Source organism: Mesocricetus auratus, unplaced genomic scaffold (assembly GCF_017639785.1).
Source record: "Mesocricetus auratus isolate SY011 unplaced genomic scaffold, BCM_Maur_2.0 Super-Scaffold_100011, whole genome shotgun sequence".
NCBI lineage: Eukaryota > Metazoa > Chordata > Mammalia > Rodentia > Cricetidae > Mesocricetus > Mesocricetus auratus.
This window is the reverse complement of record NW_024429195.1, coordinates 81,814,755-81,838,468: the sequence shown is the minus strand read 5'-3', so window position 1 is coordinate 81,838,468 and position 23,714 is coordinate 81,814,755. Positions and strand designations below refer to the sequence as shown.

The 23,714-nt window shown below is 40.5% G+C and overlaps 1 pseudogene; it reads right to left on the bottom strand.

The window, feature by feature from the left end:
• Nucleotides 1-7,430: 7,430 nt before the first annotated feature.
• LOC101832670 lies at nt 7,431-15,348 on the bottom strand (annotated as a pseudogene).
• Between the last annotated feature and the right edge of the window lie 8,366 nt (nt 15,349-23,714).

The following is a 23,714-nucleotide window of genomic DNA, read 5'->3' as shown; positions in this document are numbered from 1 at the left end:
TTTTTTAATTGCAAGTGTTCTATAATAAAGTTCTCTCTCTGTGTATGTGTGTGTGTATATATATATAATACACAAACAAAGATTTGGTCAAAGACCTCGATTAAACCCATGCCCACAGTCTTCACCATAATTCTGCAGGTACTCACAGACCTAGTAAAGAAGGGAATGGGACAAATAAATGTGAATTACTCTCAATGAACTAATCCTGCCTCACCCAAAGCTGAGCTGCTCAACCTTGAGGAGTACAGTCAAAGACTTGGCCTTGATGGGGCCTCTTTAATTACTGTAAAGTGTCACAGTGGAGCACTGCAAAATCATTGCAGCCACCTATTTAAGTTGTGTCTTTGGTACTGTTACAAGACATGAATTCTTAAGATGTCTTAAAAAATTCAAACAGTAAAACTATCACTAAAAGTTATAGGCAAGAGTCTGTTCTCTGGGACCTTAGAAATGGCTAATAGTATTAGGAGAGTTTGACTTTTGACATTATGTTATCTATTCTCTTTTTTTCTAGAACAGCACATGTTACTCTCACCTCAGCCCCACAATTCGGCTCAGTGGCTGAGGAGGGCTGGAGAGGTGGCTATAGGTCCTTTCCCTGAACAAAGAAAATCAGTTAGAAATGGTCATGTACAATCCAGGCCTGAGCCAGTAAATCAGTTCTGTGTCTAGCCACAGTGGTTAATTCAGAGAAGACCAATAGGGGCAATGAGAGTTGGGATCAGTTTTATTGAGACTGTTAGAGACTTGCTCTTTTCTGCTAGAATTTCCAGCAGAAAAGGTGATATCTAAGTCCAAGCTGCCATGGGCCACAGTAGGCACAAAGCCATCACAGATACAAACAGAATCACAACAAAGACAGAGGGACTCCAAAGGACACTAACCCAGAGACATTTAAGACCGGTTGTTCTGTGCAGTCTTCAGTTTCTGTACCAGTAGTATCCCAGTTGTGCTTAAGCAAAATTGATTAAGGTTTAATAGAACTATAAATTCTCAATGGAAGGACTCCCAGTTGATCAAATTGTCTAGACAGGTCTCATCTTAAATCCAGTAAAGACACAGCCCCTCTGTTTCATTTACCAGCTGGGTTGTTATGTGAAACAAGAATGCCTTATGTGACATTTTTGCTTGAGAACTTGTCATTGCAACCGAGGGCACACAAGCTTACTGCCTTCTAAACTGAGATAACGTAAGCCAACCAGGAAGATGCATAGACCACATAGGCTGTGGCAAAGACAATCTGAGCTCCAGTCAGCTGGTCTCAGACCCTGTGGAGCTTGACTGATGCTTTAGCACTGAACTCGCTGCATTCTAAACTGCTGAAGCAAGTGAAACTGCACCAGGAGGATGTGGTGTTAGGAGGTAACGGACAACGAGCCTGCCTGCTCAGACATTTCCTCCAACAACAGCAGGGATCTCTGTCTCATACCACGACTGAGAGAATCTACAGTGTCATATTCCACTGCAACTTGGGTTGCAAGTATCATGGGAGCAAAAGCCACCAAGGCCACAAACAAGGTGTGAATAAAGAGCAGAGGATGAAAGTGAATAAACAGGTATTGAGAACGCACATTTTCAAGACCAATCCCTTAATTTTAATGTTTTCAATACTCAATGTCTTTTTATTTGATACTTACATTTGATGTATAGTACAAGTTGGGATACTTCATTTGCACAAAATTTCTGTCTTCACAGACACAGGCACAGGGCCTTATCTTCCTATTCATACAATAGATCTGACATGAAATAGATGAAACTATCTGGGAGAAGTCAGAGAGGTAGTGTATGCCTATGAGCTCATTACTGGAGAGGCAGGAGTTTGAGAGTTAGAAGCCAGACTTGACTACATAGTGAGAACCTGTCTTACACACACATACACACAGGGGGTGAGGAGTTGGGGAGGAAAATATCTGATGAAATTACCAAACATTCAAAGACATTAATTCTCCCAAACTAGCCAAGCCTGACCACACGTAGCATTCAAAATCAGATGAAATAGGATGCATCTAGGTAAGTGTTCTGAGGTGAGTAATGATGCCTTACCAGTGGACAAGGCCTTCTCCGGAACATCTCCCTCGGCGGGCTGATGAATATTCCAGGATGTTTTGGGAAGTAAAGAGATCTCTTCAGGTGATGTTAATCTCACCATGTCCATGTGATTGCTCTGGAACTGGTACCGAAGGAACGGGTACCGAGGGATGAAGCAGATTTTGCCTTGTTTGAAAATGTCCTTGATGGTCTCTTCCATCTCATTTTTATCTTGCATGCTCAAAAAGATGGAAATTCTTCTGTAATTTCGATATTGACTGTGAGCAATCACCTAAGTGGGAAATGACGGCAATTATAACTTTTAAGACTATATTTTTCTTAAACTAGAAACTCCTCTTAGCAATTTTTCCCTTTTGTCACAATGTTCTCGGAGTGATACAGTGAGTTAATGCTATGTCCTGATACTTGGCTTTCATTTCAAGACTCAAGATTTGCACATTCATTCAATGATCCCTTTACCTCTCTGGTAGGCCTATTGCCTGAAGGGAAACTCATTGAAAAGACATAAAGTGGAAAACCTCCAGAATTCCAGATGTGGTCCCAGTTTCCAGTATACATCAGAACTTACTCGAGGATTTTTGGGTTATTTTCTCTTGGAAACGTGAATCTCACCAATGTTCCAGTCCTTGGATTGTTGGGTATTTCTCCCATTAATTTTACCTATGTTAAGGCCAACCAAGACGTAACCTTCTTGATGTCTGCAGAACTAGAGTGAGACACAACTCAGCACTTCAGTCTATATGAGGTGAGTCAGTCACTGCTTATGTGTCCTAAATGAAGGATTCTGCATCAGTCCACAAGCTCCCCCAGAGAACATGCCCTATTACAATCTGTTAGCTCTACCAACGCTATTCCATTCAACTGGATGTTCACAAGGTTCATTGATGTGGAGCCAAGGGGCTCCTCGTGTAAGAATCCTTATTTAGTGGAATCGCTCATCAGGCAAAGGGCTAAGTTTGTTCATAACCCTAGGAACTTACCCAGACACAGAAGTTGGCCCTTAACTTTTTTTCCTCCATTCCTTTTCTGTTCTCCCCTGTCCTTCAAGCTAAGAAGAAAAGAATAATAGAAAGGCAGCTTACAAATATGACTGTCAGAAAAAGATACAGGTAAAGAAAGCCAAGTTACACTTAGTACAAAGGAAAGAGAGAAGCTAAACAAAGCTTACAAACCCAGGCTAAGGAGGAAAGCCAACCCCTGGTTTCTGAAACGCTGTAAAGCTGCTAGGGGCATAAGTGAAGCAAATGGAAAGGGGAAACCCAGATTTGGAGCAGGCCTAGGGCTTTGACAACACTTACTATCTGAGACTATTTCTCTTAATCTCTTTAAAGCAGAGTATAGAAAACCAAGAGCTGAATAGGCAGTAAGGCACAGCTAAAATTCAGTGTGAGACTATGCATATGCATTTGCCTGCCTTCCTTCAAGCCCATTTACATGCTATTTGTTAAAAGGGAGGAAAAAGGAAACCCATCATAATAATGAAGACAATAGGCAGAAATTTGACTAAGTCCTGGTGAGACAGTATTTATAGACAAAACGGCACTAAAACGCAAACACAGGAAGTAGACAGAGCCCATTCTCCTCTTAGAACTCCAACCAGTGTCTACAAAAACAGAGGGAATCTTGTAGCTTGTAGCTAACACACTCATTAATAAACATGTAGACAAGAAGGGCTTCATTGAGTGGTGGAAGCCTTCGCTACCACATACAATGTCATCAGGTGATACCCAATATCCCCAAAGGATATAAATATGAATAGCCAATAAATGATTTTCAACCATTTAGAAAAGCCAAAATACAAAACAGAAAGATTTTTAAAATGACAAATGGTAGGAAAAAATAATTCACCACAAAGCAGATAGTACTAAGAATGGAGATTATTTTTAAACTCTAATTAGTTTTCTCACACAAACTGAAAACAATAACTGAATTGATAAGACATCAATAGACTGCTATGGAAAGGCATGAGTAAGAGACATAAGAAATAGTTATTGGAAACTAAAACCATGGTTAGCAAAATTAAAACAATCTAGTAGGAAATTCTGAGTGGGGAGACAAATTAGGAAAAAAAATGTTAAGAGACACAGAAGATCAATTTACACTTTTTACTATCTAATTAGCAAGAATTCCTGCAAGATCCAAAGGAAAACTGGAATTCAAGATGTGATGGTACGAATGAGAATGGGCATCACAGGCTCACACATCTGAATGTGTTGTTCTGAGATGTGGAACTACTTAGGAGGGACTAGGAGGTATGTACCTTCATGTTGAAAGTGTCACTCAGGGTGGGCTGTAGAGGACAGAGTCCTTGTGCTCACAGATGAGCATGAGGGGAACCAGGAATGTTAAACACTAAGGGCTGTCTCTTCAAAGGAAGAGATGTATCATCTGTTTGCTGCCCAGAAGGTTGGGAATGGATTTGGTTAGTAGCCTAGTGACCGCTCAACTATCTGTATGGCTAGACTACACAAGGTTCTCCCATATTCTTACGTTTGTCTCAGCCATACTAACTAGACCCATATCTTGAGCATGGTTTCTCAGTCAGTAGAGCCTATCTTTGTGGAGATGTCACATGTACTGTACAAATGGGATCTTTGCACTAACTGTGTGACTAACACCACACCATATCTTCCCCCAGACACGTAACATATGAATCCATCTTTATGGGAGAGTACACATGTACTTTGGAAAGAGTTTCAATGTAACCGTGTCTTAAGTTTTGTTGTACACACAGGATTCCCCAAATGTGCTGTGCTTAAATACATCCAAAATAATCTGTTCTGTGTCAGACTCTAGAAGTTTGAACTAACACCAGCCACTGAGTCGTGTTGAGCTGGACTTCCTTCTTGCTTCACACTGATACTCTGCAGGCTTCTATGATCACAGAGACCCCATAGTGGGCTATGAGGTTTCAAAATCTTTCTTTCTGTCCCCATCCCTCCTTCCTTCTCTCCCTCCCTTACGGATAAGGTGTAAGCTCTCAGCTACTTCTCCAGCACCATGCTTGCCTGACTGCCTCCATGCTTCCCACCATGGTGATTACAGGCTAGCCCTTGAAAACTGTAAGCAATTCCCAAATGAAATACTTTTTATAAGTTTCCTTGGTTATGGTGTCTCTTAAACAGAAGGATTGTGGTGTCAGGGTCACCCTAAGATGCACAGGGAGACTGTGTCTTAAAACAAACACAGTTTCATTGTTTGAATGTGAATTTCCCATCTACAGTCTCATGAGTATGAACACTTAGTCCCCATCTGGTGGCACTGTTTTGGGGTACTTTGGAACATTTCTAACAAGCACATCACTGGGCAGCAGAGCTCAAAGATGGAACCTTGTTCTGACTCACCTCAGTAGGATTTAAGTAACTTCCTATCTGGTCTTCTTGCTTATTCCTTTTTGCTCTTCCGGTTTAAAGGTGGTGATAAAATAAAAGAACATGCTGTTTAGGATGAAGCACCATCGCTAGAGTGCTGGCCTTGCATGCACAAAACCTGGGGGTTGGACCTCCAGCACCACACCACACAAACTGAGTGTGGTGATAACCGTATCCATAATCCTAGCCCTCTGGATGTGGAAACAGAAGGATCTGGTGTTAAGGTCTTTAGTGTCTTCATTTCCTCAGTTAGGAATCATACTACAGAGGTAGTATTGACAACCAAGATGGTCTTGGGGGAAAGGGCTCTGTCTATTGGACTTATTACTAGACTCAAGGGAAATCTAATGCAAGTGACATAAACTAAAATAGAGGATTTCTATTTTGCCATCAAACTTGACCTAAAAATTGGAACATGGCCTAACAAAAGACAGTTTTACACACACACACACACACACACACACACACACACACGTTTAAAAATGTCTTGATATTCACTTAACCGTTTTTATTCAAACCACTCCAGTTTCCTGCTGTAGGAGAAGAAAGAGACGTGATCCTTTCCTGGCTGCTAGAAAGCCAGACTGATCATATATAGTCTGACTGTTGACTATGACTTGACTTGGAAAAAGTAAATTCTACTTTTTGGGTCTTGCCTTGGGAGAAAACTGGCTGGGTGGAGTGAGAGAACAGAAGACAAGAGAAGGTCAGAGAGAAAAATGATTTGAGACCTTCCTTTTAGGGCATCATTTATGACCCCAACACTGAATCTCTGACGGTCTTCTCCATGAAGCCCAAATGAAAGGCCAGAGAGAAAAGGTTGAGGAGAGAGCATCAGTGAGGAACGGTAAGCAGCCAGGGACCCTGAGGATAGAAAAGTGTGGATTCAGGAAAGAGTCAGGAAGCAGATTTTAACCCCCATATGGTTTAGCCTAGTGACACAGCATAACTTTGGGTAACAGGCACACCCTTGTGGAAGAGTTTCTACCTCATGGTAGAGGTAGAAAAGACACTACTCTCCAGGTCATCATCAGTCCTTACTTCAGAACCTGTCCTGCCACTGTTTGGGGGGCAACCACCAGCAGCATAGGGCTTTGACAGAAATACACAAAGTTGGTGGCTAAACATTTCCATCTGATTCATAAGCAGAGAGAGAGAGAGGCAGAGAGAGAGAGAGAGAGAGAGAGAGAGAGAGAGAGAGAGAGAGAGAGAGAGAGAGAGAGAGAGAGATTCTGGGGTTGGCATGGACTTTTGAAACCTCAAACCCCATCCCAACTGACTTATTTCCTCCAACTAGCTGGCCTCAGTAGTTAATCCTTAACTTGAGCTGTACAATCCATGAAGCTCCTTAGGTGAAACACATTTTGGCTGTGAAACATAGCCTTGCATTTATTTTTATTCACCAAAACTATGTATAAACTATCATTATTATTATCAAATTAGACAGTACAGATTAGAGAGGTGTCATCTTCTTGACAGTCCACAGGTGAAAATGCCTAGTAGAGCAGGATGTTTCCAAGAGATAAGCTCACTATAGTACATACTAGAGCAGGATGTTTCCAAGAGATAAGCACACTATACTACAGGCAGTGGAGATCTCCCCACATCCACTCACACCATGCTAGATACTCGAGAAAGAGAGCTGCAGCAAACATGGAAAGACACAGCAGAAGCAAAAGACATTCCAGGGTCTGCAGCCCCGTGGCGGTGCCTAAACGAGATTGGCCCATCAGAGGATTCCCTTCTGGTGGGCTGACACCTGGAACTTCAATTGCAACTCGCTGGCATGGCCACTGGAACTGTCCCTGTGTTGAGTATTATGAAGTTCCAGGCAAACTCAGAAACTTAAAGCATGAAACACATACAGAAACAAATATTGGTAATTAATTTATTAAAGTAGGAACAAAACATCTACAATTCTGGAAAGTCAAGTCCTATCAGCTGAGTTGTTTGCAAATGGATGTACTAAGTGATGGTCACCATTGTTGCATGAGCCAGGGTCCTTTCAGGTCAGTAGTGTTGTTTGAGGAGAAAAGAGCATTTCCCAGATATTCCCTGTCGTTTCCAGAAAAGTCACCCAGCCAGACTTAGGTTCAAACTTCTTCATGAAGCCATCCTCCTATGACAACAAAGTGAAAATTTAAGAATCAGTGGGATAATCTCTCTGCTCTCAGTATGTGCAGTCATTTCATTCTCAGCATTGTTCTCTACTCCAGAGCTAAACTCCTTTAGAAACACCGTCCAATATGAATACAGTCTGAGCTACATATGTTAGTTTCAAGGGTTTTGGTTTTTTGTTTTTGTTTTTGTTTTGCTACCATATATTAAGAAATGTCTTTGTCAGTTTTCTGTTGCTGTGAAGAGACACCATGACCAGGGTAGCTCTTAATTTACAGTTTCAGAGGCTTAGTCCATTATCATCATGGCAGAAAGCATGGTGGCATGCAGTAGCTGCTAAGAGCAGCGAACTCTTTGCCTGGACTTGGGTTGAACTACAAACATTACACTTCCTTTCACTCCATATATTTCAAAAGAAGTACTAAAGGACTATAAAATTATTCAAAACATTTATTAGTATTTATTTTATTTGTTCATTTATGCTCATTTTATTTTCTAGTAGCAAGAGATGCCCTTGAACTTTTGAGTCTTCTGTCTCTATCTCCTATCCCTGGGGTTATAGCCATACCCTGTCAACTGGTTCAGGCAGTGCTGGGACCTCATGCAAGCTAAGACAGCACACTACCAACTGCTCTGTGCCCCAGACTGTGCTTGCACACTGTCTGTGCCACAACCCCTGATGCTTTCATGTTCACCTAGTAACATTTGCTCTGCATCTTGTAAGCTCCAGTCTTACACTGTCTCCAAATGTCTGTGCTATAATAGCATTAACCCGGAAAAAGTGAATCAGGTACAGCTTCTTGAGAATCAGAGGACTCTGGAAATCTCTGCAGATCTTAAAATTAATAGTTGTGGGATCATCAGCAAACCAGGCAGCCGCTAGTGAGGGGAACATGTCTGCATGTGATGTGCAGTCAGCTGTGAGGCGCATGATGTCATGTTCCAGAAGAAGGAAGACATTGTTTGGTTTCCCTGTGTCCTCTCCTAACCATACATTCACATGTACTTCCCAGTCGTCTTGGTATGTAGACATTTCTTGTTCTGCTTCCAAGAACTGCCAAAAACTTATAACAGACAGGCACAGTGAGAGCCTCTAAAATGATCTTTTATTAGCAGCGAAATTGATCATTTCTCGGCAGTTAACATGCTAACTAGTTACATATTTTCAACTTCTTTTTTTGTTTTTTATTACATTTTTTATTTTTAAATATAAATTCAAATTAGAAACAAGGTTTCTTCACATGTCAATCTCACATCCCTCTCCCTTTCCTTCCCCTCCTCCCAACCCTCTCACCACCACCCCCAATACCCCCTCCTTTCCCCAGGGAGGGTGAGTTCTTCCATGGGGGTGCCCATAGTCTGTCATTTCATCCAGGACAAGGCCTAGAACCTCCCCCAAGAGTCCAGGGTGAGAGTACATCTCTCACTGTGGGATGGGCACCCAATGTCCATTTGTATGCCAGGAATAAATACTGGTCAACTACCAAAGGCCCATAGATTGCCTAGGCCTCCTCACTGATACCCCCATTTAGGGGGCCTCCAATTATGCCAGCACCATTTGTTGAAGATGTTTTCTTTATTCCATTGTATATTTTTAGCTTCTTTGTCAAAGATCAAATGTTCATACGTGTGTGGTTTAATATCAGGGTTTTCAATTCGATTCCATTGGTCTACCTGTCTATTTTTGTGCCAATACCAAGCTGTTTTCAGGACTATAGCTCTATAATAGAGCTTGAAGTCAGGTATGGTGATGCCTCCTGAAGTTCCTTTATTAGAAACTAAAATTAAAAGAACTGCAAACTTAGGAAAGAGTTCATTCAAATGTAAAAGAAAAACAATTGAGCCTCAATAGTTAAAAAGAAAAGTTCACTGAGATTTAAATAACTAATAAAATATAGGAAAAAATTTTAAATTACCAGCAATTAAAGAATTTTACATTTCAACAAAATCATAGCTTTTTATACCTATAAAAATATTTTCCAGACATATTTCTTTCAAAACTATTTTCTTTATTGATGCAATTTGAATCTCAAGGCCATTATATAAAAATAAATGTATAAATAAGTATTCGTTATCACATTGGTAATATAGTAATAAACAAGAAATGTTCAGGTCTTATTCCTGGGAGTAGTGAAAATTCACTAAATTGGACTACTCTGGCTCTGAGAAAGCATAAAATGATACACCATGCTGCCATGGTTTGTTTATACCTTCCAAAACTCATGTTGAATCTTAATTGCTATTTTAATAAATCTTTAAGAGACAGTTTGGCTATGGGAGCACCACCCCCACCCGACCCCCATGACTGCATCAAGACTGTTATCCAAGGGATAGAATTGTTATCAAAAGATGTCTCCAGCCCTCTAGTCATCTTTTCTCCCTCCTTTGCCTCTCTCCATTTCTGCCTTCCTTCCTAACTTCTGCAGCAAGAAGGCTCTTGCCAGACACTGCCCTTCAATGCTGGTGTCCTTCAGTGCTGGTGCCCTTGGATGCTGGTACTCTCAGACTCCCTAAACAGCTTCCTCTTATTATCATTTACTGTGTGATATCTTATTATAGCATCACAAAGCAGACTGACACATACTGTACCAGTAAGCCAAAGAAAATTAAAACCTCTGATTATTTTAAAGATATATGGATACTACAGCCATTACTCTAGAGATTATTTGTTTAGTTATTCATTTAAGCCCTGTTTTGGTGGTCTTGGGCTATAGCTCGATGATGGAGCATGAACTTAGCACTCAGAGGGCTTGGCCGCTTACACTTTTCGAAATGCCTTCACTGAGATGAATGGTTAATCAATCATCTATACGTCTCTGTGTGCCCACTTTCCCCCTTCCCTTTGCCACCAAACTAACCACACCATTAGAGCAAGAGGAAGGAAGGGAGGAGACGATGAAGTTTGGGAGAAGAGGAGAGGACCTCTTAGCTCAACTCTTACTATTAAGAGTTATTAAATAGTTACTCTTACTTAGCTTAATGCTTACTATTCTGGCCACTTAGAATGGGCCAATTCGGTATATCCCCACTTATAAAGGGATTTCTTTTGTATTTGGAGTAGTTTTAAAATTATATATTTAAATTTCTTGGAATTTCCCATGTAACCCCCATACTTGCCTAATTCTATTTACTTATTCACAAAGTTTTTAAGAGAAACCTTTCTTGGTCTTTGCCTATAGGTATCATTGTCTTCATTTTTATTATGTTTATGCTATATTATCATTGCATTATGGGCATTATATAATGTAATTATTATTACATTATGTTATATTACATTGTCATATGCATTACTTAGGAAACCTGAATTCTGGAGTCCTTCCTAGGTAACTTAACCTAAGTCACATCTCTAATAAGCAGGAAAATTCCAAATTCAGTCCTCAGGTTTCAGTGTCACTTCCTGAGATCTATAGCTATGTGTCAGGTACCTTCTGTGCAATGGCCCTATGCTAAGCGTGAAAGATACAGTGATGCATGTAGAAGATACAGTCCCCCTCTGTGGGGCTAATGACCAAATGTTCTTCTTTATTCCACAAGCCTGGACCCAGAAAAGTGCTCATTAAAGAGCATGGAAGTAGGAAAGTCACCCTAAGCCTAACCCTGAAAGTCACCTTAGTCAAATGATGGTATGATTTCCAAGGGGTAAGACATTGAGTTTCATCTTAAGCACATTCCTTGCTTTTAAAAAGGGTCTTACTGTATGACCCACAGTGGCCTTGAACTTCTCCTGTGCTCAAGCAATGTTCCTTGAGCCTTCACCTCTGTGTAGTGAAACCATAGACAACAGCTACTAAAATGTATTCCAGTGGCTTTAGGAACTATCTTTTCCCCCCAAATATTCATGATCACTAATAGAAAAATCACATTAAATCTTCTACCAGGCATTATAAGTTCAACAGTGCACTTCAAACTGGCAGCGGGAAATGGAGAAAAATAGTAAATGTAGAAGATAAAGAAAAACAGATGGCAAGGGAAACTAAAGGGAAAGAGGAAATATGAGAGGGAGGAAAAGGAAGGGATGGAAGAATGAGGAGGAAAGGGATGGGGAGGGAAGGAGGAAAGATTCAAACTCATTTTTTTAAAAAAAGGAATGAGATTATGCATTCCATTACTAATGCATCAGTCTTACGTTTTTCCCTTTAATTCACCTGAGGTCCAGAGTTATTAATATCTAACTGAAGTGGACCATACAGCTTTTGAAGTCAAAATATACTTAGGTTTATTAAATAGAAATTATGCAATATTACTATTATTTGTACTAATATTAGTGTTTATTAGTAATAATAATGGTCTTAAAATTGTACTGAGTACTCATTTATAGAAGTTACTCTGGATGCTTTGTGTGTAAATAACTCATGATCCTTAAACCAGACTCGGGAGATAGGGTGCAATGTGGCCTAGTTTTAGAGACAAAGAAACAAAGTATAGAGAAGTTACGTAAGTTGTTCTGGTCACATAGATGGTAAGCACTGAGCTCTGAAATAAAGCACCTGGAGTTGGTGCTCCTATTATCTATACTGTACTTCTGTATCATATCTTGGTCCAAAACTTCTCATAAAGTTTCAGGCATATTTCAAATGTAACAAGACCATAAGTTGCATATTTTATGGTCAGTTTAGAGGTTTCTCTTTCAGAAAGGAAAAAGGGAAAATTATAAAATAACCATTTCTCCTTCCTACTGGGACCCCTGACTGCTAGCACAGACAAGTGTGTTTCCTACAAAAGGAATCATTCAAAGTAAATTCATTCATTAAAGCAGACTTGTCAATGGCACTGTGAAAAAAAGCCGTCAGTTTGCTATGCCTGCGTATACTGGATCACTAGAGCACTGTTTGCCATTATCAGAATAAATTATTTCTGTTGGCTGGAATACAGTATTGAGATTGCTTTAAATGTTCTTAAAGAGCGCTTCTAATATGTCTATAGCATAATGTGCCAGGTATAAAAGAAAAAACCTGAGAACCCACATAGGAACTTTATGAAGGGTGTGTGTATGTATGTGTATGTGAGTGTGTGTGTGTGTGTGTCTGTGTGTTGCATGAGATGTGCTTTTATATCTCCATGAAGAAAAGTTTTCCCCACTGTAAACATGCTAATATCTCTATGATTCCCAAGCCAACGTATTTCTAGAAATTCTAAGAGGCCATTCCATACCCTTCATTCATTTTGAATTCTAAGAATTCACTCAATATGTTATGAAGAAGTTATATTTTGAAGTAACATGTATTCTGTGTCTTCCACAAGCTGTGATAGACAATGGGCACATAGAGTAAATCTATAGAGCTTGTAAGACTATTCTCTACAGGCTCATTTGTAGCCTCTGCACTAGAAGACACTTGTCTTCACTTAACATATACATAGTGCATCACAGAGCTTCCTGAGTCCTTCCCACAGCCAACTAGAAGGAACATAACCAAACATTTGACATGGTTCACCTAGACCCAAATCAAGTCAACTTAAAAAGAGAGTTACAGGTAGTTGAAAGCAATAGAAAAGGAGAACTGCTTTACAGCAAGACATGGCACTGGGCAAGCAGACTTTCAACAAAATAGAAATGGAACAAAGTCTGTGTTCAACAAAGTCAATTGCATCAAATTTTTAAACACATAATTATTGAAAACCTCTACAGTCTTAGAGGATAATCATCATGCTGGAAGAAATCTGCCACATATAAAAAATAATTCACATTCAGGTTGTTCAAAGAATTCCTTTGTTAATAACGCAATTGAAAACTGGGCAATAAGCAGGCAATTCTTTCAGTAAAAATTAGTCAATGAACATGAACTTGAGCTCAACATGAAGAGAACTTTAACTGTACTAGTAACCAAGGGCAAAATGATTTAACATAAGATAACTAAGTGTGTGCATTTACTGTAACCAAGTGGAGAAATTGTAATAGATTATAATTTCTTTGTACCCAGGAAACATTGGGTATTCTGACATGCTGCTGACAGAATTATATTTTGGTAGAACCTCTCTGGGACAGAATAATCTAGTAATTTCAAAATGGATACACACCATGAGTGAATAACTCTATGACCAAACATCCACCCTAGAAAACACCTGAACACAGGAGACAATACATACTGGTATAGTCAAAGAAACATTTCTTGCAACAGAAAACTCTGGAAATAACCCACATATACATCAGTCAGAAGAGACCAGCTCTTTGACAGTGTGTATATTCAGCAGAACATATTAAAAACTCTGTCAATTTTTATTTACTTATGGTGCTAGGGATTGAATTAAGAGCCTTTTTCATGCAACACAGGAGTTCCACAACTGATCTTCCTCCTGATTTCCTACCGTATTATCTGAAAATGCTATTTTAAGTACCCTGGGTTGAAAAACATAGTTGCAGAATAAATTCATGTACTATTTGGGGTGGGGAGATTATGCAGGCCTTCATATGACCAGAACTGGCCTTCTACTGGCTTGTTGTGTAGGCTACGATTACCCTGGGCTTTTGGTCCTCTTGTTTTTTGTTCATGACTTCTGTGATTACAGATGTGCACTGCCATGTCTAGTCCAGATACTAATTTGTAAAAATTTTTCAGAAAGAAAAACTACCTTGAGGCTGTGGGTATAGTGCATCGATAAAGCATTGCTCAGATTGTGTTAAACTCTAGGTGTAGTCCCTGTGGCAAAGAACTGGCAAGGCGTGGAGGGGTGCTTGCTAGCTAAGCATGATGGTGTGCATCCAGAGTCCCAAAGACATGGAAGGCCGAGGGTGGTAGAATGACTTTACTCTGGGAGTTGGAGGCTGGCCTGGGCAACATGGTGAGATCTCTTTAAATGCAAGTGGAGGGTGCTACCAGTATTTTCTCTGGGTGTAGTCAATAAAAGTGCTTTGTATATACAATAGTAACAGTGGACGTTGCTTGAGAGAGATAAAAGCTGGGATGGGAGAGAGACTACATGGGGATAGACATGCGTTTTAACTCAGTATTAAGCATATTGGGGCACAAAGTGAAGCCATGTACAAATGACAAGATCTAATACCGGCTCTTTCTGTACTAATTCTCCATTGTCATGAGAACCCTAGCGAAAGACAGATGCTTGAGGGTCTGCACTGCTGATTCTGAAGATGCAGTCAAAAGCTGCTGTTCTCAGCCCCAGACCTCATGACTGCAGTTCACAAAGCAAGGATAAAAGCTGGAGACACAAATGTTTGCCAACTAAAAAGTTGTAAGGTCCACTGGAAATGACCCAGGAGATTTCTTCTTGGCTTACTTTTAATTAAAAGCATCCAAAATAAGAATACAAACAGACTTAAATCTTTTAGTTATTTTTTCATTAGTAAGGAGACTCTCCATTCCAATTTTATAGCAGAGAAGCATAAAAAGAATGCCATCACACATACCCAGCTTCCATTCTGACGTATGTACTCTGCTGTGTTTTTTCAGTATGAATTCAGCCACAAAAATGGAAACTTGCTTGTAAGCACCCACATCCAAGCCAACCTGCTATTGTGGAAGTTTTTTTGAGGAGAACACCCCCAAAGGCAAATGTAGTCACAATCCTTTCCCAGTTAATGATGCCATCTTCAAATTCCTTTTCCATCTCTTGGTTGAATATTGTTCTGGTGGAATCTATGGATCCCACATCAAAATCATCCAAGTATAGTTTCAGATTCTTTTCAACTTCTTCTTGAACTTAGAAAGCAACTCTTTGTAGCACCCTGGATGTTTTGCTTGGAGCTGATTCAAAAGCAGGTACCTGCAGGACATACTGAAGATAGTCCTCAGCCAGAGAGTGGATGCACATGAACTCATAGTCAGTCATTGTCCTTGGCAGGGAGAACTGGAGCTGTTCACCTGGAGGTCAAAGAGGCAGCTAAGCTAAAGACGGTTTGACAGTGAAGTGGTAATCATATGTGGAGGCTGCTGGAATTTCTCTTTACGTAGCTCGCTGTGTGGACTACGTGTGAAAGGAAAAGTTCACACTGTGAAGGAGGAAAATGTTTCAGAGCAACGCCACTACCTCTTATGATGCAGTTTAAGTGTATTTAATGAGAGGATGTGGGGAAATCAGACTCCTGTAAGTTCCTGGGAGCTACAGGCCCATTCAAAGTCGCTCTAGCAATACCACACTTGAGATGTAGATGTAGGTTGGGAGGAGAAAAAGTCAGCCCCTTCCTTCTCATATTTGTAATTTCTGATAGGAAACAATCTGGCTTTAATCCCAACTTAGTGCATATTCTTTTTAAAATATGCATCTATTTTCATTTTATGCCTGTGTCTGAGTGTATGTATATACAGCATGTGCATATAGTGCCTATGGAAATCAGAAGAGGGCATTGGAGCCCTGAGAACTAGAGTTACAGGCAGCCTGGTATGGGTGCTGGAATCTGAACCTGGGATCCCCTGAAACAGCTGCAAGTGCTCTTAACTTCTGAGCCACCTTTCTTGTCCTTAATACGTATTCTTTTTTTTAATTTATTTTTCAGTTTAAATTTAGATAAGAAACAAGGTTGCTTCACAAGTCAGTTCCAGGTCCCTCTCCCTTTCCCTCCCCTCCTCCCGTGCCCTCCCCCAAACCCCCCCAGGGAGGGTGAGGCCCTCCATGGGGGTGTCTATAGTCTGTCATTTCATATACGGCAGGGCCTAGACCCTCCCCCAAGAGTTCAGGGTGAGAGTGCACTTCACATTGTTGGATGGGAGTCCAAAGTCTGTGTATATACTCGGGATGAGTACTGATCTGCTGCCCAAGGCTCAATAGATTACCTAGGCCTCCTCACTGACACCCACATTCAGAGGGTCTTGATCAGTCCCATGCTGGGTTCCCAGGCTGATGCCTGGGATTCAAGAGTTAACCTTTGTCAGGTCAACTGTTTCTGGGGGTTAAACCAGCCCAGTCTTAATCCCTTTGGTCATCAGTCCTCCCTCTCTGTTACTGGCTTTCTTGAGTTCAGCTCAGTGTTTAGCCGTGGGAGTCTGCCTATTCTTCCATCAGCCACTGAATGAAGTTTCTGTTTCCCAGACTCTCTGGCCATGGGATTGTAGGCTGGCACTCCCTAGATCTATGTCTAAAATCCATATATGAGAGAGTACATGCCATGTTTCTCTTTTTGTGACTGGGTTACCTCACTTAGGATGGTTTCTTCTAGTGTCATTCATTTGCCAGCAAATCTCAGGATTCCATTTTTTTTTTCTGCTGAATAGTACTCCATTGTGTAAATGTACCACATTTTCTCTATCCAATCTTTGGTTGAGGGACATCTAGGTTGCTTCGAAGTTCTGGCTATTACAAATAATGCTGCTATGAACATAGTGGAACAGACATCCTTGTTGTATGAATGGGCATCTTTTGGATATATGCCTAAGAGTGGAGTTGCTGGGTCTTATGGTAGGTTTATTCCCATTTTTCTGAGGAATCTCCATACTGATTTCCAAAGTGGCTGAACAAGTTGGCACTCCCACCAGCAATGGAGGAGTGTCCCCCTTTCACCACATCCTCTCCAGCATAAATTGTGTTTGGTGATTTTGATTTTAGCCATTCTGACAGGAGTGAGATGGTATATCTCAGAGTTGTTTTGATTTGCATTTCCCGGATGGCTAAGGATGTTGAGCACTTTCTCAAGTGCCTCTCAGCCATTTTAGACTCCTCTATTGAAAACTCTCTATTTAGTTCTGCAGCCCACTTTTTAATTGGGTCCTTTGCTGTTTTGGAGACTTGCTTCTTGAGTTCTTTGTAAATTTTGGAGATCAACCCTCTGTCAGATGTGGGATTAATGAATATTTTTCCATTCTGTGGGCTGCTTTTTCTTAATACATATTCTTAAATCATATATATTATCCTGTACCCGGGACAGAAATCATGGAAGAATTTAGAAGGAGCAATGGCCTTAGAGTCACAATGCCTGATCTCAGTTATAGACAAGTCTTCTTCCTGTTTACTGGGATATGGTCTGAACTTTGTAAAAGGCAGCTGTCTAGGCTGACTTTTGAGGGTTGAGGTGAAACTAAAGGAGATGGCCTTGTGCCGGTCACCGTGTCTGGTGAGATACAGGAGCTTCATGGTGTTGCGCTTCGTTCTTTTATGATTTGACTTCTCAGTCATCTCCTGACCCAGGAAGCATAGAACTTCAGAAGTCCACAATTTGAAGTTAAGAGCTCATTTTTTGAGCTTTGGTAGCAATTCTAAGGGAAGCTTGGTGGAGATGGTGAAATCAGCGGCTAAAGCAAAGTTGCAGACTTTGGGTTGGAGCTTAAGTGTCTTCACCTAAGTGCAGAGCAGTAAAGGCAGTCGATGTATGCATGGAGATGAGGAACCATGTGTTGATGTTGTTTTTCTTTCTTGTCCTGCCAGGACACATAGCCGCTTCCACCCCAAATAAGCACACAGGCATATTAATTACTAAACTGTTGGCTGATAGTTAGGGCTTCTTATTGGCTAGTTCTGTCTTATTAACCCATGTCTATAAATCTATGTATTTCCACGTGGTCTTGGCTTACCAGAGAAGGGTCCTGACCTGTTAGTCCTTCCTTCACTTCATGGCAACTCCTCCTGGCCTATTTATCTGCCTCTGCCAGAATTCTTGTCTCCCAGCCCCGCCTATACTTCCTGCCTGAACATTCAGTATTTTATTCATCACCAATAAGAGAAACAGAAGGATATCCCCCATCAGCCATGCTTGTCTGACAGCTTCAAACTGAAGAGCCAGCCAGTGGTGGAAACTGAAAACCATACATTTATTATATTACTCAATAAATGTAGACCAAGGAACAATGTACCAGGACTGTTGTGTACTAGGTTTTAAAAGAATTTTTCCAGCCTACAAAGAGGATAAACATAGCATTCCATACATAGTTCAAGAATCTGCTGAAAGTAATGATTAGAAGAGATCATTCTAGGAGGTTCAAATATAGAGATGAACTACACATTAAGAGATACTTCCTGAACTACAAATTAAGGTGGTTGTAGTCTGAGGTTGTACAATAATTCTGAAGATCTGAATTTTATTCATTATGAATTAGGTGTGGAGGCTGATTGGGGAGATAAATGATGAAAAAAGATTTGTCAAATGTTTCCAGATTTTAAGAGCCCTTTGGCTTAGGGCCTTGGATTTATCATAGTGGCAGGGCAGCTGGTTAGCTTGTTTGCCTGGGTTCAACCCCCAGTGACACAAATATGAAAGAAACACATCTATGGCCTGACCAAGCCTTTCTTCATGCTTATTTTATCCAGAAGCTTCTATTGGAGAAGCTTGGTAGCCTAATCAGGACTGAATGAACTATTAGTGACTGCCCTGAGAACAACATGAATATATGTCATCTTAATAATGAATTAAGAACTTCATCTTTTGTACAAAGTTTTGCTGTCAATGTTTTGATTATTAGTGTGCGCAACCTTACATATTTTCATTGCACTTGAAAAAGTACTGCTATATCCAATTATCTATGCTTATAATAAGCCACCCTCTCAATACTCAAGGTTTAAAATAGTATCCAGTGTGTGTGTGTGTGTGTGTGTGTGTGTGTGTGTGTGTTTCTCATGACCCTTGCATTTGTCAGGACCCAATAGGGCTAACTGGTATTTATTCCTTAATATATAGAACTTGGCTGAAATGACTCAAAACAGTTGGGACTCTTTTCTATTCTGACCAAGAAGAAGCAATAGCTGTGATAAGAAACAAGCAGACATAACTCCAAGACCATCCCAGGTGATGAGTACCCAAGATGATGCAAGATGCAGGACAAAGTAAGTAGCTTTTAAAAGATACTACTGAGGTCGACTTCTCTTTTCTCCAAGGAGGAACCTGAAACTTTGCTGGGCTTTTTGAAGCTTCCTCGGAGGTGGCATGGGGAAGCTCTCACTCTGCTTGGCTCTTCCACTCCTCTGAATTTAGCTACTTTCCTATTCTGAAGCCCCGACCACGACAAATTCTCTGTCAAGAATGATGGTCTCCACTTATATAAAATGAGGACGTGACCCCTCCAAGATATGACTGAGGAAAAGTTTTCATTGTAGGTATGAGGGAGAGTACAAGCAGAGGCATATGAAAGAGGTCAGAGCAAGGAGAGAGAGTAGTAGACTAAACATGACCAGTAGACTGAACTGATCCATGGGGAGAGGAGGAACACAAGAGGAAGAGAAGAGAGAGCAAAGATGAGAGAAGGCCAAGAGAGGGGCTCAGAACCAAGAGAGAAAAATAGGTGCATGTCCAAAATGGCAGCATTATTCAGGGATTAGAAGCTGGAAAAGGGAAGCCCATGAGCTAGAGTTTAGGGTAAGCAGTGGGGTGAGAAGAGCTTAGAAGAACCATGGACTCTGTAACAGGTACTTGCAGTGCTGAGAGAGTCTGGAGGCCAAAATATTCTTGATATGCTAATAGGCACCACAGTTAGCCATTTGTCCGAATTGGCCCCATTTTCTTTTGGACCTGACACACTAATAACACAGTTGTAGCACAAAAGAGAAAAATAAGCACAAGACGCCATCGGTGTGTCTTCTGTGACCTTCTTCTGTCCTGTGGGGTCAGGCCTTCATAGTCAGAAAAATCCACTGGAGACAAACTCATCCCCCCATTTCCCTGGGTTATTAGATTTTTGGTTTTGTTTATTTGTTTGTTTTGTTTTTTTTAAAGCTAGAGGCTAGAGTGACAAGGTTTCTGGTAGAAGTTGCATTTCTCACTAAGGAGACTAAACCCCAGGCTGTCCTGTGTTCACAAATGCAAGCAAGAGTTTCTGTGATTTTCTTCTTATGTTCAGGAGGAAGGCTCAGGATGGTTCCAGAGAGACCCAACTAGTTGTCACCTCAGTAGGTGGATTGATACCTAAGAAGACAGCAAGTGTTGTGTGTCCTGGCTAGTGAGGTAGAATGTTATCTAAGGATATGGAGGCAAAAGGAAATGAAAGGGGGAAAGAATGTAGGGGGTGAACCAAGGAATGGGAGCCTGGGGAGAGGCTATCTTGAAGGATACAGTCAGGAAATCTCTACTGTTTTACTGTCGGCTTAGCAGCTGCATCTGAACCTGCTGCTATTTTAGCTACTCTCTGTGTCCCCGCAGTTGGTGCCCCTCTGCTCAGGTTGTGTCCTCATGGGACTTCCAGTCCTGCTGCCTGGCACCTGTTCTGCTACTGCCACCAAATGCAGTTTTTAGTTAAGTCTCTCTTTATCATTCTATTTACAAATAAAGACTTAGGAGTCAGATACTGGGGTGAAAACATGATAGCTCAGAGAAGCCTAGAATCAACAAATGACCTTCCTCTTTGGCTAAAGACCCAGCAAAAGAGTATCTCTGCAGCTGTTTCAAACCAAGGAGACTGCAAAACAAACAAAAAACAAAGAAACAAAAAACCAAAAAAGCCAAACTCCAGTCTCCCTACTACTTCCTGTGTGTCTCTCCATCCATCTCCCTTGCTCCCTCATACTCTGTCTGGCTAATTCCTGTCAACTAGTTGCTGGCTCTGTGTCTTGACCCAAGGTTGATTTCCTTGGCACAGTTTCTGGGTTCACAGTGCAACCAAGTATCCCACAACAAACCTCTTTATATGTGCTGGATGAAAGTAGGTATTCAGAGAACAAGTGTCGTGCTCTGTGTTACAGTGCGACTACTGTACGCTTTGAGCTACAAGTTCATAGCTCTGGAATAGTACTATCTCACCTTTGATTTCTCTGGAAGGCCTAGCTTAGGGACTGGTACATACAAAACACATAATAAATGTACACTGGGTTCTGTAGAATTATTGAGTATTTAGTTTATGCCCTGATATAAACTCAGGTTGATATTGTACATAAAACTATATTGGCTTTTCTGTTAAGTTTTACTCAGCAAAGCAAAAAGAAAATGTTCTTTTCTTCCAAATATCATCTCAGGGGAAGTACAAGGGTAGACCTGTTTAAATAGGACGTTTAAGTCATTGTGGTAGAGGGCCTTGGGATTTCCACTGCCACCCATAGCCAAAGAAGCAGAAGTACTTGGTGACATCAAGTGAAACTGGGTCTTTCGATGGCAATTTTCTACAAATGCCAAGACCTAAACATTCAGCAAAGAGCAAAATACAGAGAATTGACAGCTATGTACCAAGCCAATTGCTCTCTACTGAGTACTTGCCACATGCCAGGTCCTGAGCTGGGCTCCAGGTATCTGAATACTGTGTGAACCACCACCACCACCAACAACAACAACAAATCTAACTGTAGAGTGTCACAGTAAAAAGTAATATAAAAGACAATCTGTGTGGGGGGATCTTTTCTGAGAAGACTGGCATCAAAGTTGGTTTTATAGATAGATAAACAAGATGTCACCAATGGGAGAGTGTAGCATTGTGAAGTGTGTCATTGTGCTTCACCAATGTGCTTTGTGGTGAGCTACAGTGTGGCCTCCAGTGTATGGATGATGTGTTCAGAGAAGAGATGGGAGTCCAGCTCACAGTAGCCTTGAGTCCTGCGTTATAAGTTTTGAGTACTGCATTGTGAGCTGAAAGTAAGAGGGACATTTGAAAGGTTTAACATAGGACAGCAACATGAATAAATCTATATTTAGGACTTCTAAGTGGACAACAGTATTTCTAGTGGCTTGGATCCTAGGGAAATTGGTGTCATGAGAACCAGATTTATGTAAGTCCTGCATCTGAGAGAAAGTGCAGTATTAGACATTCTGAACTCAGTTTATTTCACCGAATGATTTCAGTTGTACCTACTTTCCTGACAAATGTCATGATTTCATTTTTATCTACAGGATCATAAAATTCTGCTGTGGGGATCTGGAGAGATGGCTTAGTGGTTAAGAACACTAGCTGGTCTTCCAGAGGTCCTGAGTTTAATTCCCAGCAACCACATGATGGCTCACAACCATCTATAATGAGATCTGGTGCCCTCTTCTGGCCTTTAGGGGACATGCAGACAGAACATGGTATACATAATAAATAAATCTTTAAAAAAATTCTTCTGTGAATATGAATCATGTTTCCTTTGCCCATTTATTGTTGATGGACATCTAGGCTGATTCTAGTTCAGGCAATTATAAATAGTACAGAAATAAATGTGGAAGTGTAGGTAAGGTATTTCTGTGCTGTGTTAGCTTAGCATCCTTCAAATACATACATAAGAGTAACACAGGAGGTTGAAGTGGTCATTCAATTTTTAGTTTTTTGAGGAGCCACCATACTTATTTCCATAGTGCCTGCACAGGTTTGTTTTCCCACCAGCAACGAATAAGAATTTCTCTTCCCCTCCCCCCCCCCATTCTCTCATGCATTTATTTGTTTTCTTGATCATGGCCATTCTAACTGGGTAGAATTGGAATTTCAAAACAGTTTTGTGTCTCCTTGATTATTTTGAACACTTTTCCAAGTACTTACTTTCCATTTGTGTTTCTTCATTTGAAGTCTATTCAGGTCATGGGCCCATTTACTGATTTAGGTGCTTTGCTTTTATGTGTTCCTTTTAACAGTGCCTTAGAAATCAATGGCTTCTCTTATGTGTAGGTTCTTTCTTCATTCTAGTGTTGTTTCCTTTGCTGGACAAAGTTGTTTTCATTTCATGTAATTTCTCATTTGTCAATTCTTAGAATTATTTCCTACATATTAGAGTTCTTTTCCAAAAATGCTTGCCTTTGCCTGCGTCTTCAGGTGTTTTACTTAGATTTTCTTCTAACTTTGCTAAGTTTCTTGTCTCACTTTAATGTCTTTGATCCATTTTGAATTGATTCTGTGGAGGGTGAGACATAGAGATCTAGTTGTATCCTTTTACAGTGTAAATCATTTGCCTGGGGTCATTTGTAAGAGAGGCTATTTTGTCTCCAATTTATATTTTGACCAGATGACCGTGGCTACATGGCTTTAACCCAAGGTCATCTATTCTAGTCCAGTGATTTACATATCTGGTTTGTGACAGTACCGCACTATTTTTGTCACTAGAAGTATGTAATACAATTTGAGATCGGATATTGTGACATATCCTGCATTATTCTTTCTGCTAAGAATTACATTAGTTACTAGGAGTTTTGTGTTTCCATGTGAGCTTTCAGATTGTCTTTTCTTGTTCTGTGAAGAATACCATTGTCATTTTGAAAGGAATTGCTTTAAACATACATTTCTTTCAATAATATAGCTGTCCATATACACAATATATTGCCTATCCAAAAGAACAAGAGGTAGTTCCAACTTCTTGTGTCTTCCTCAATTTCTTTCTTTAGTTTCTTAAATTTTCACTGTTGGTCTTTTACTTTCA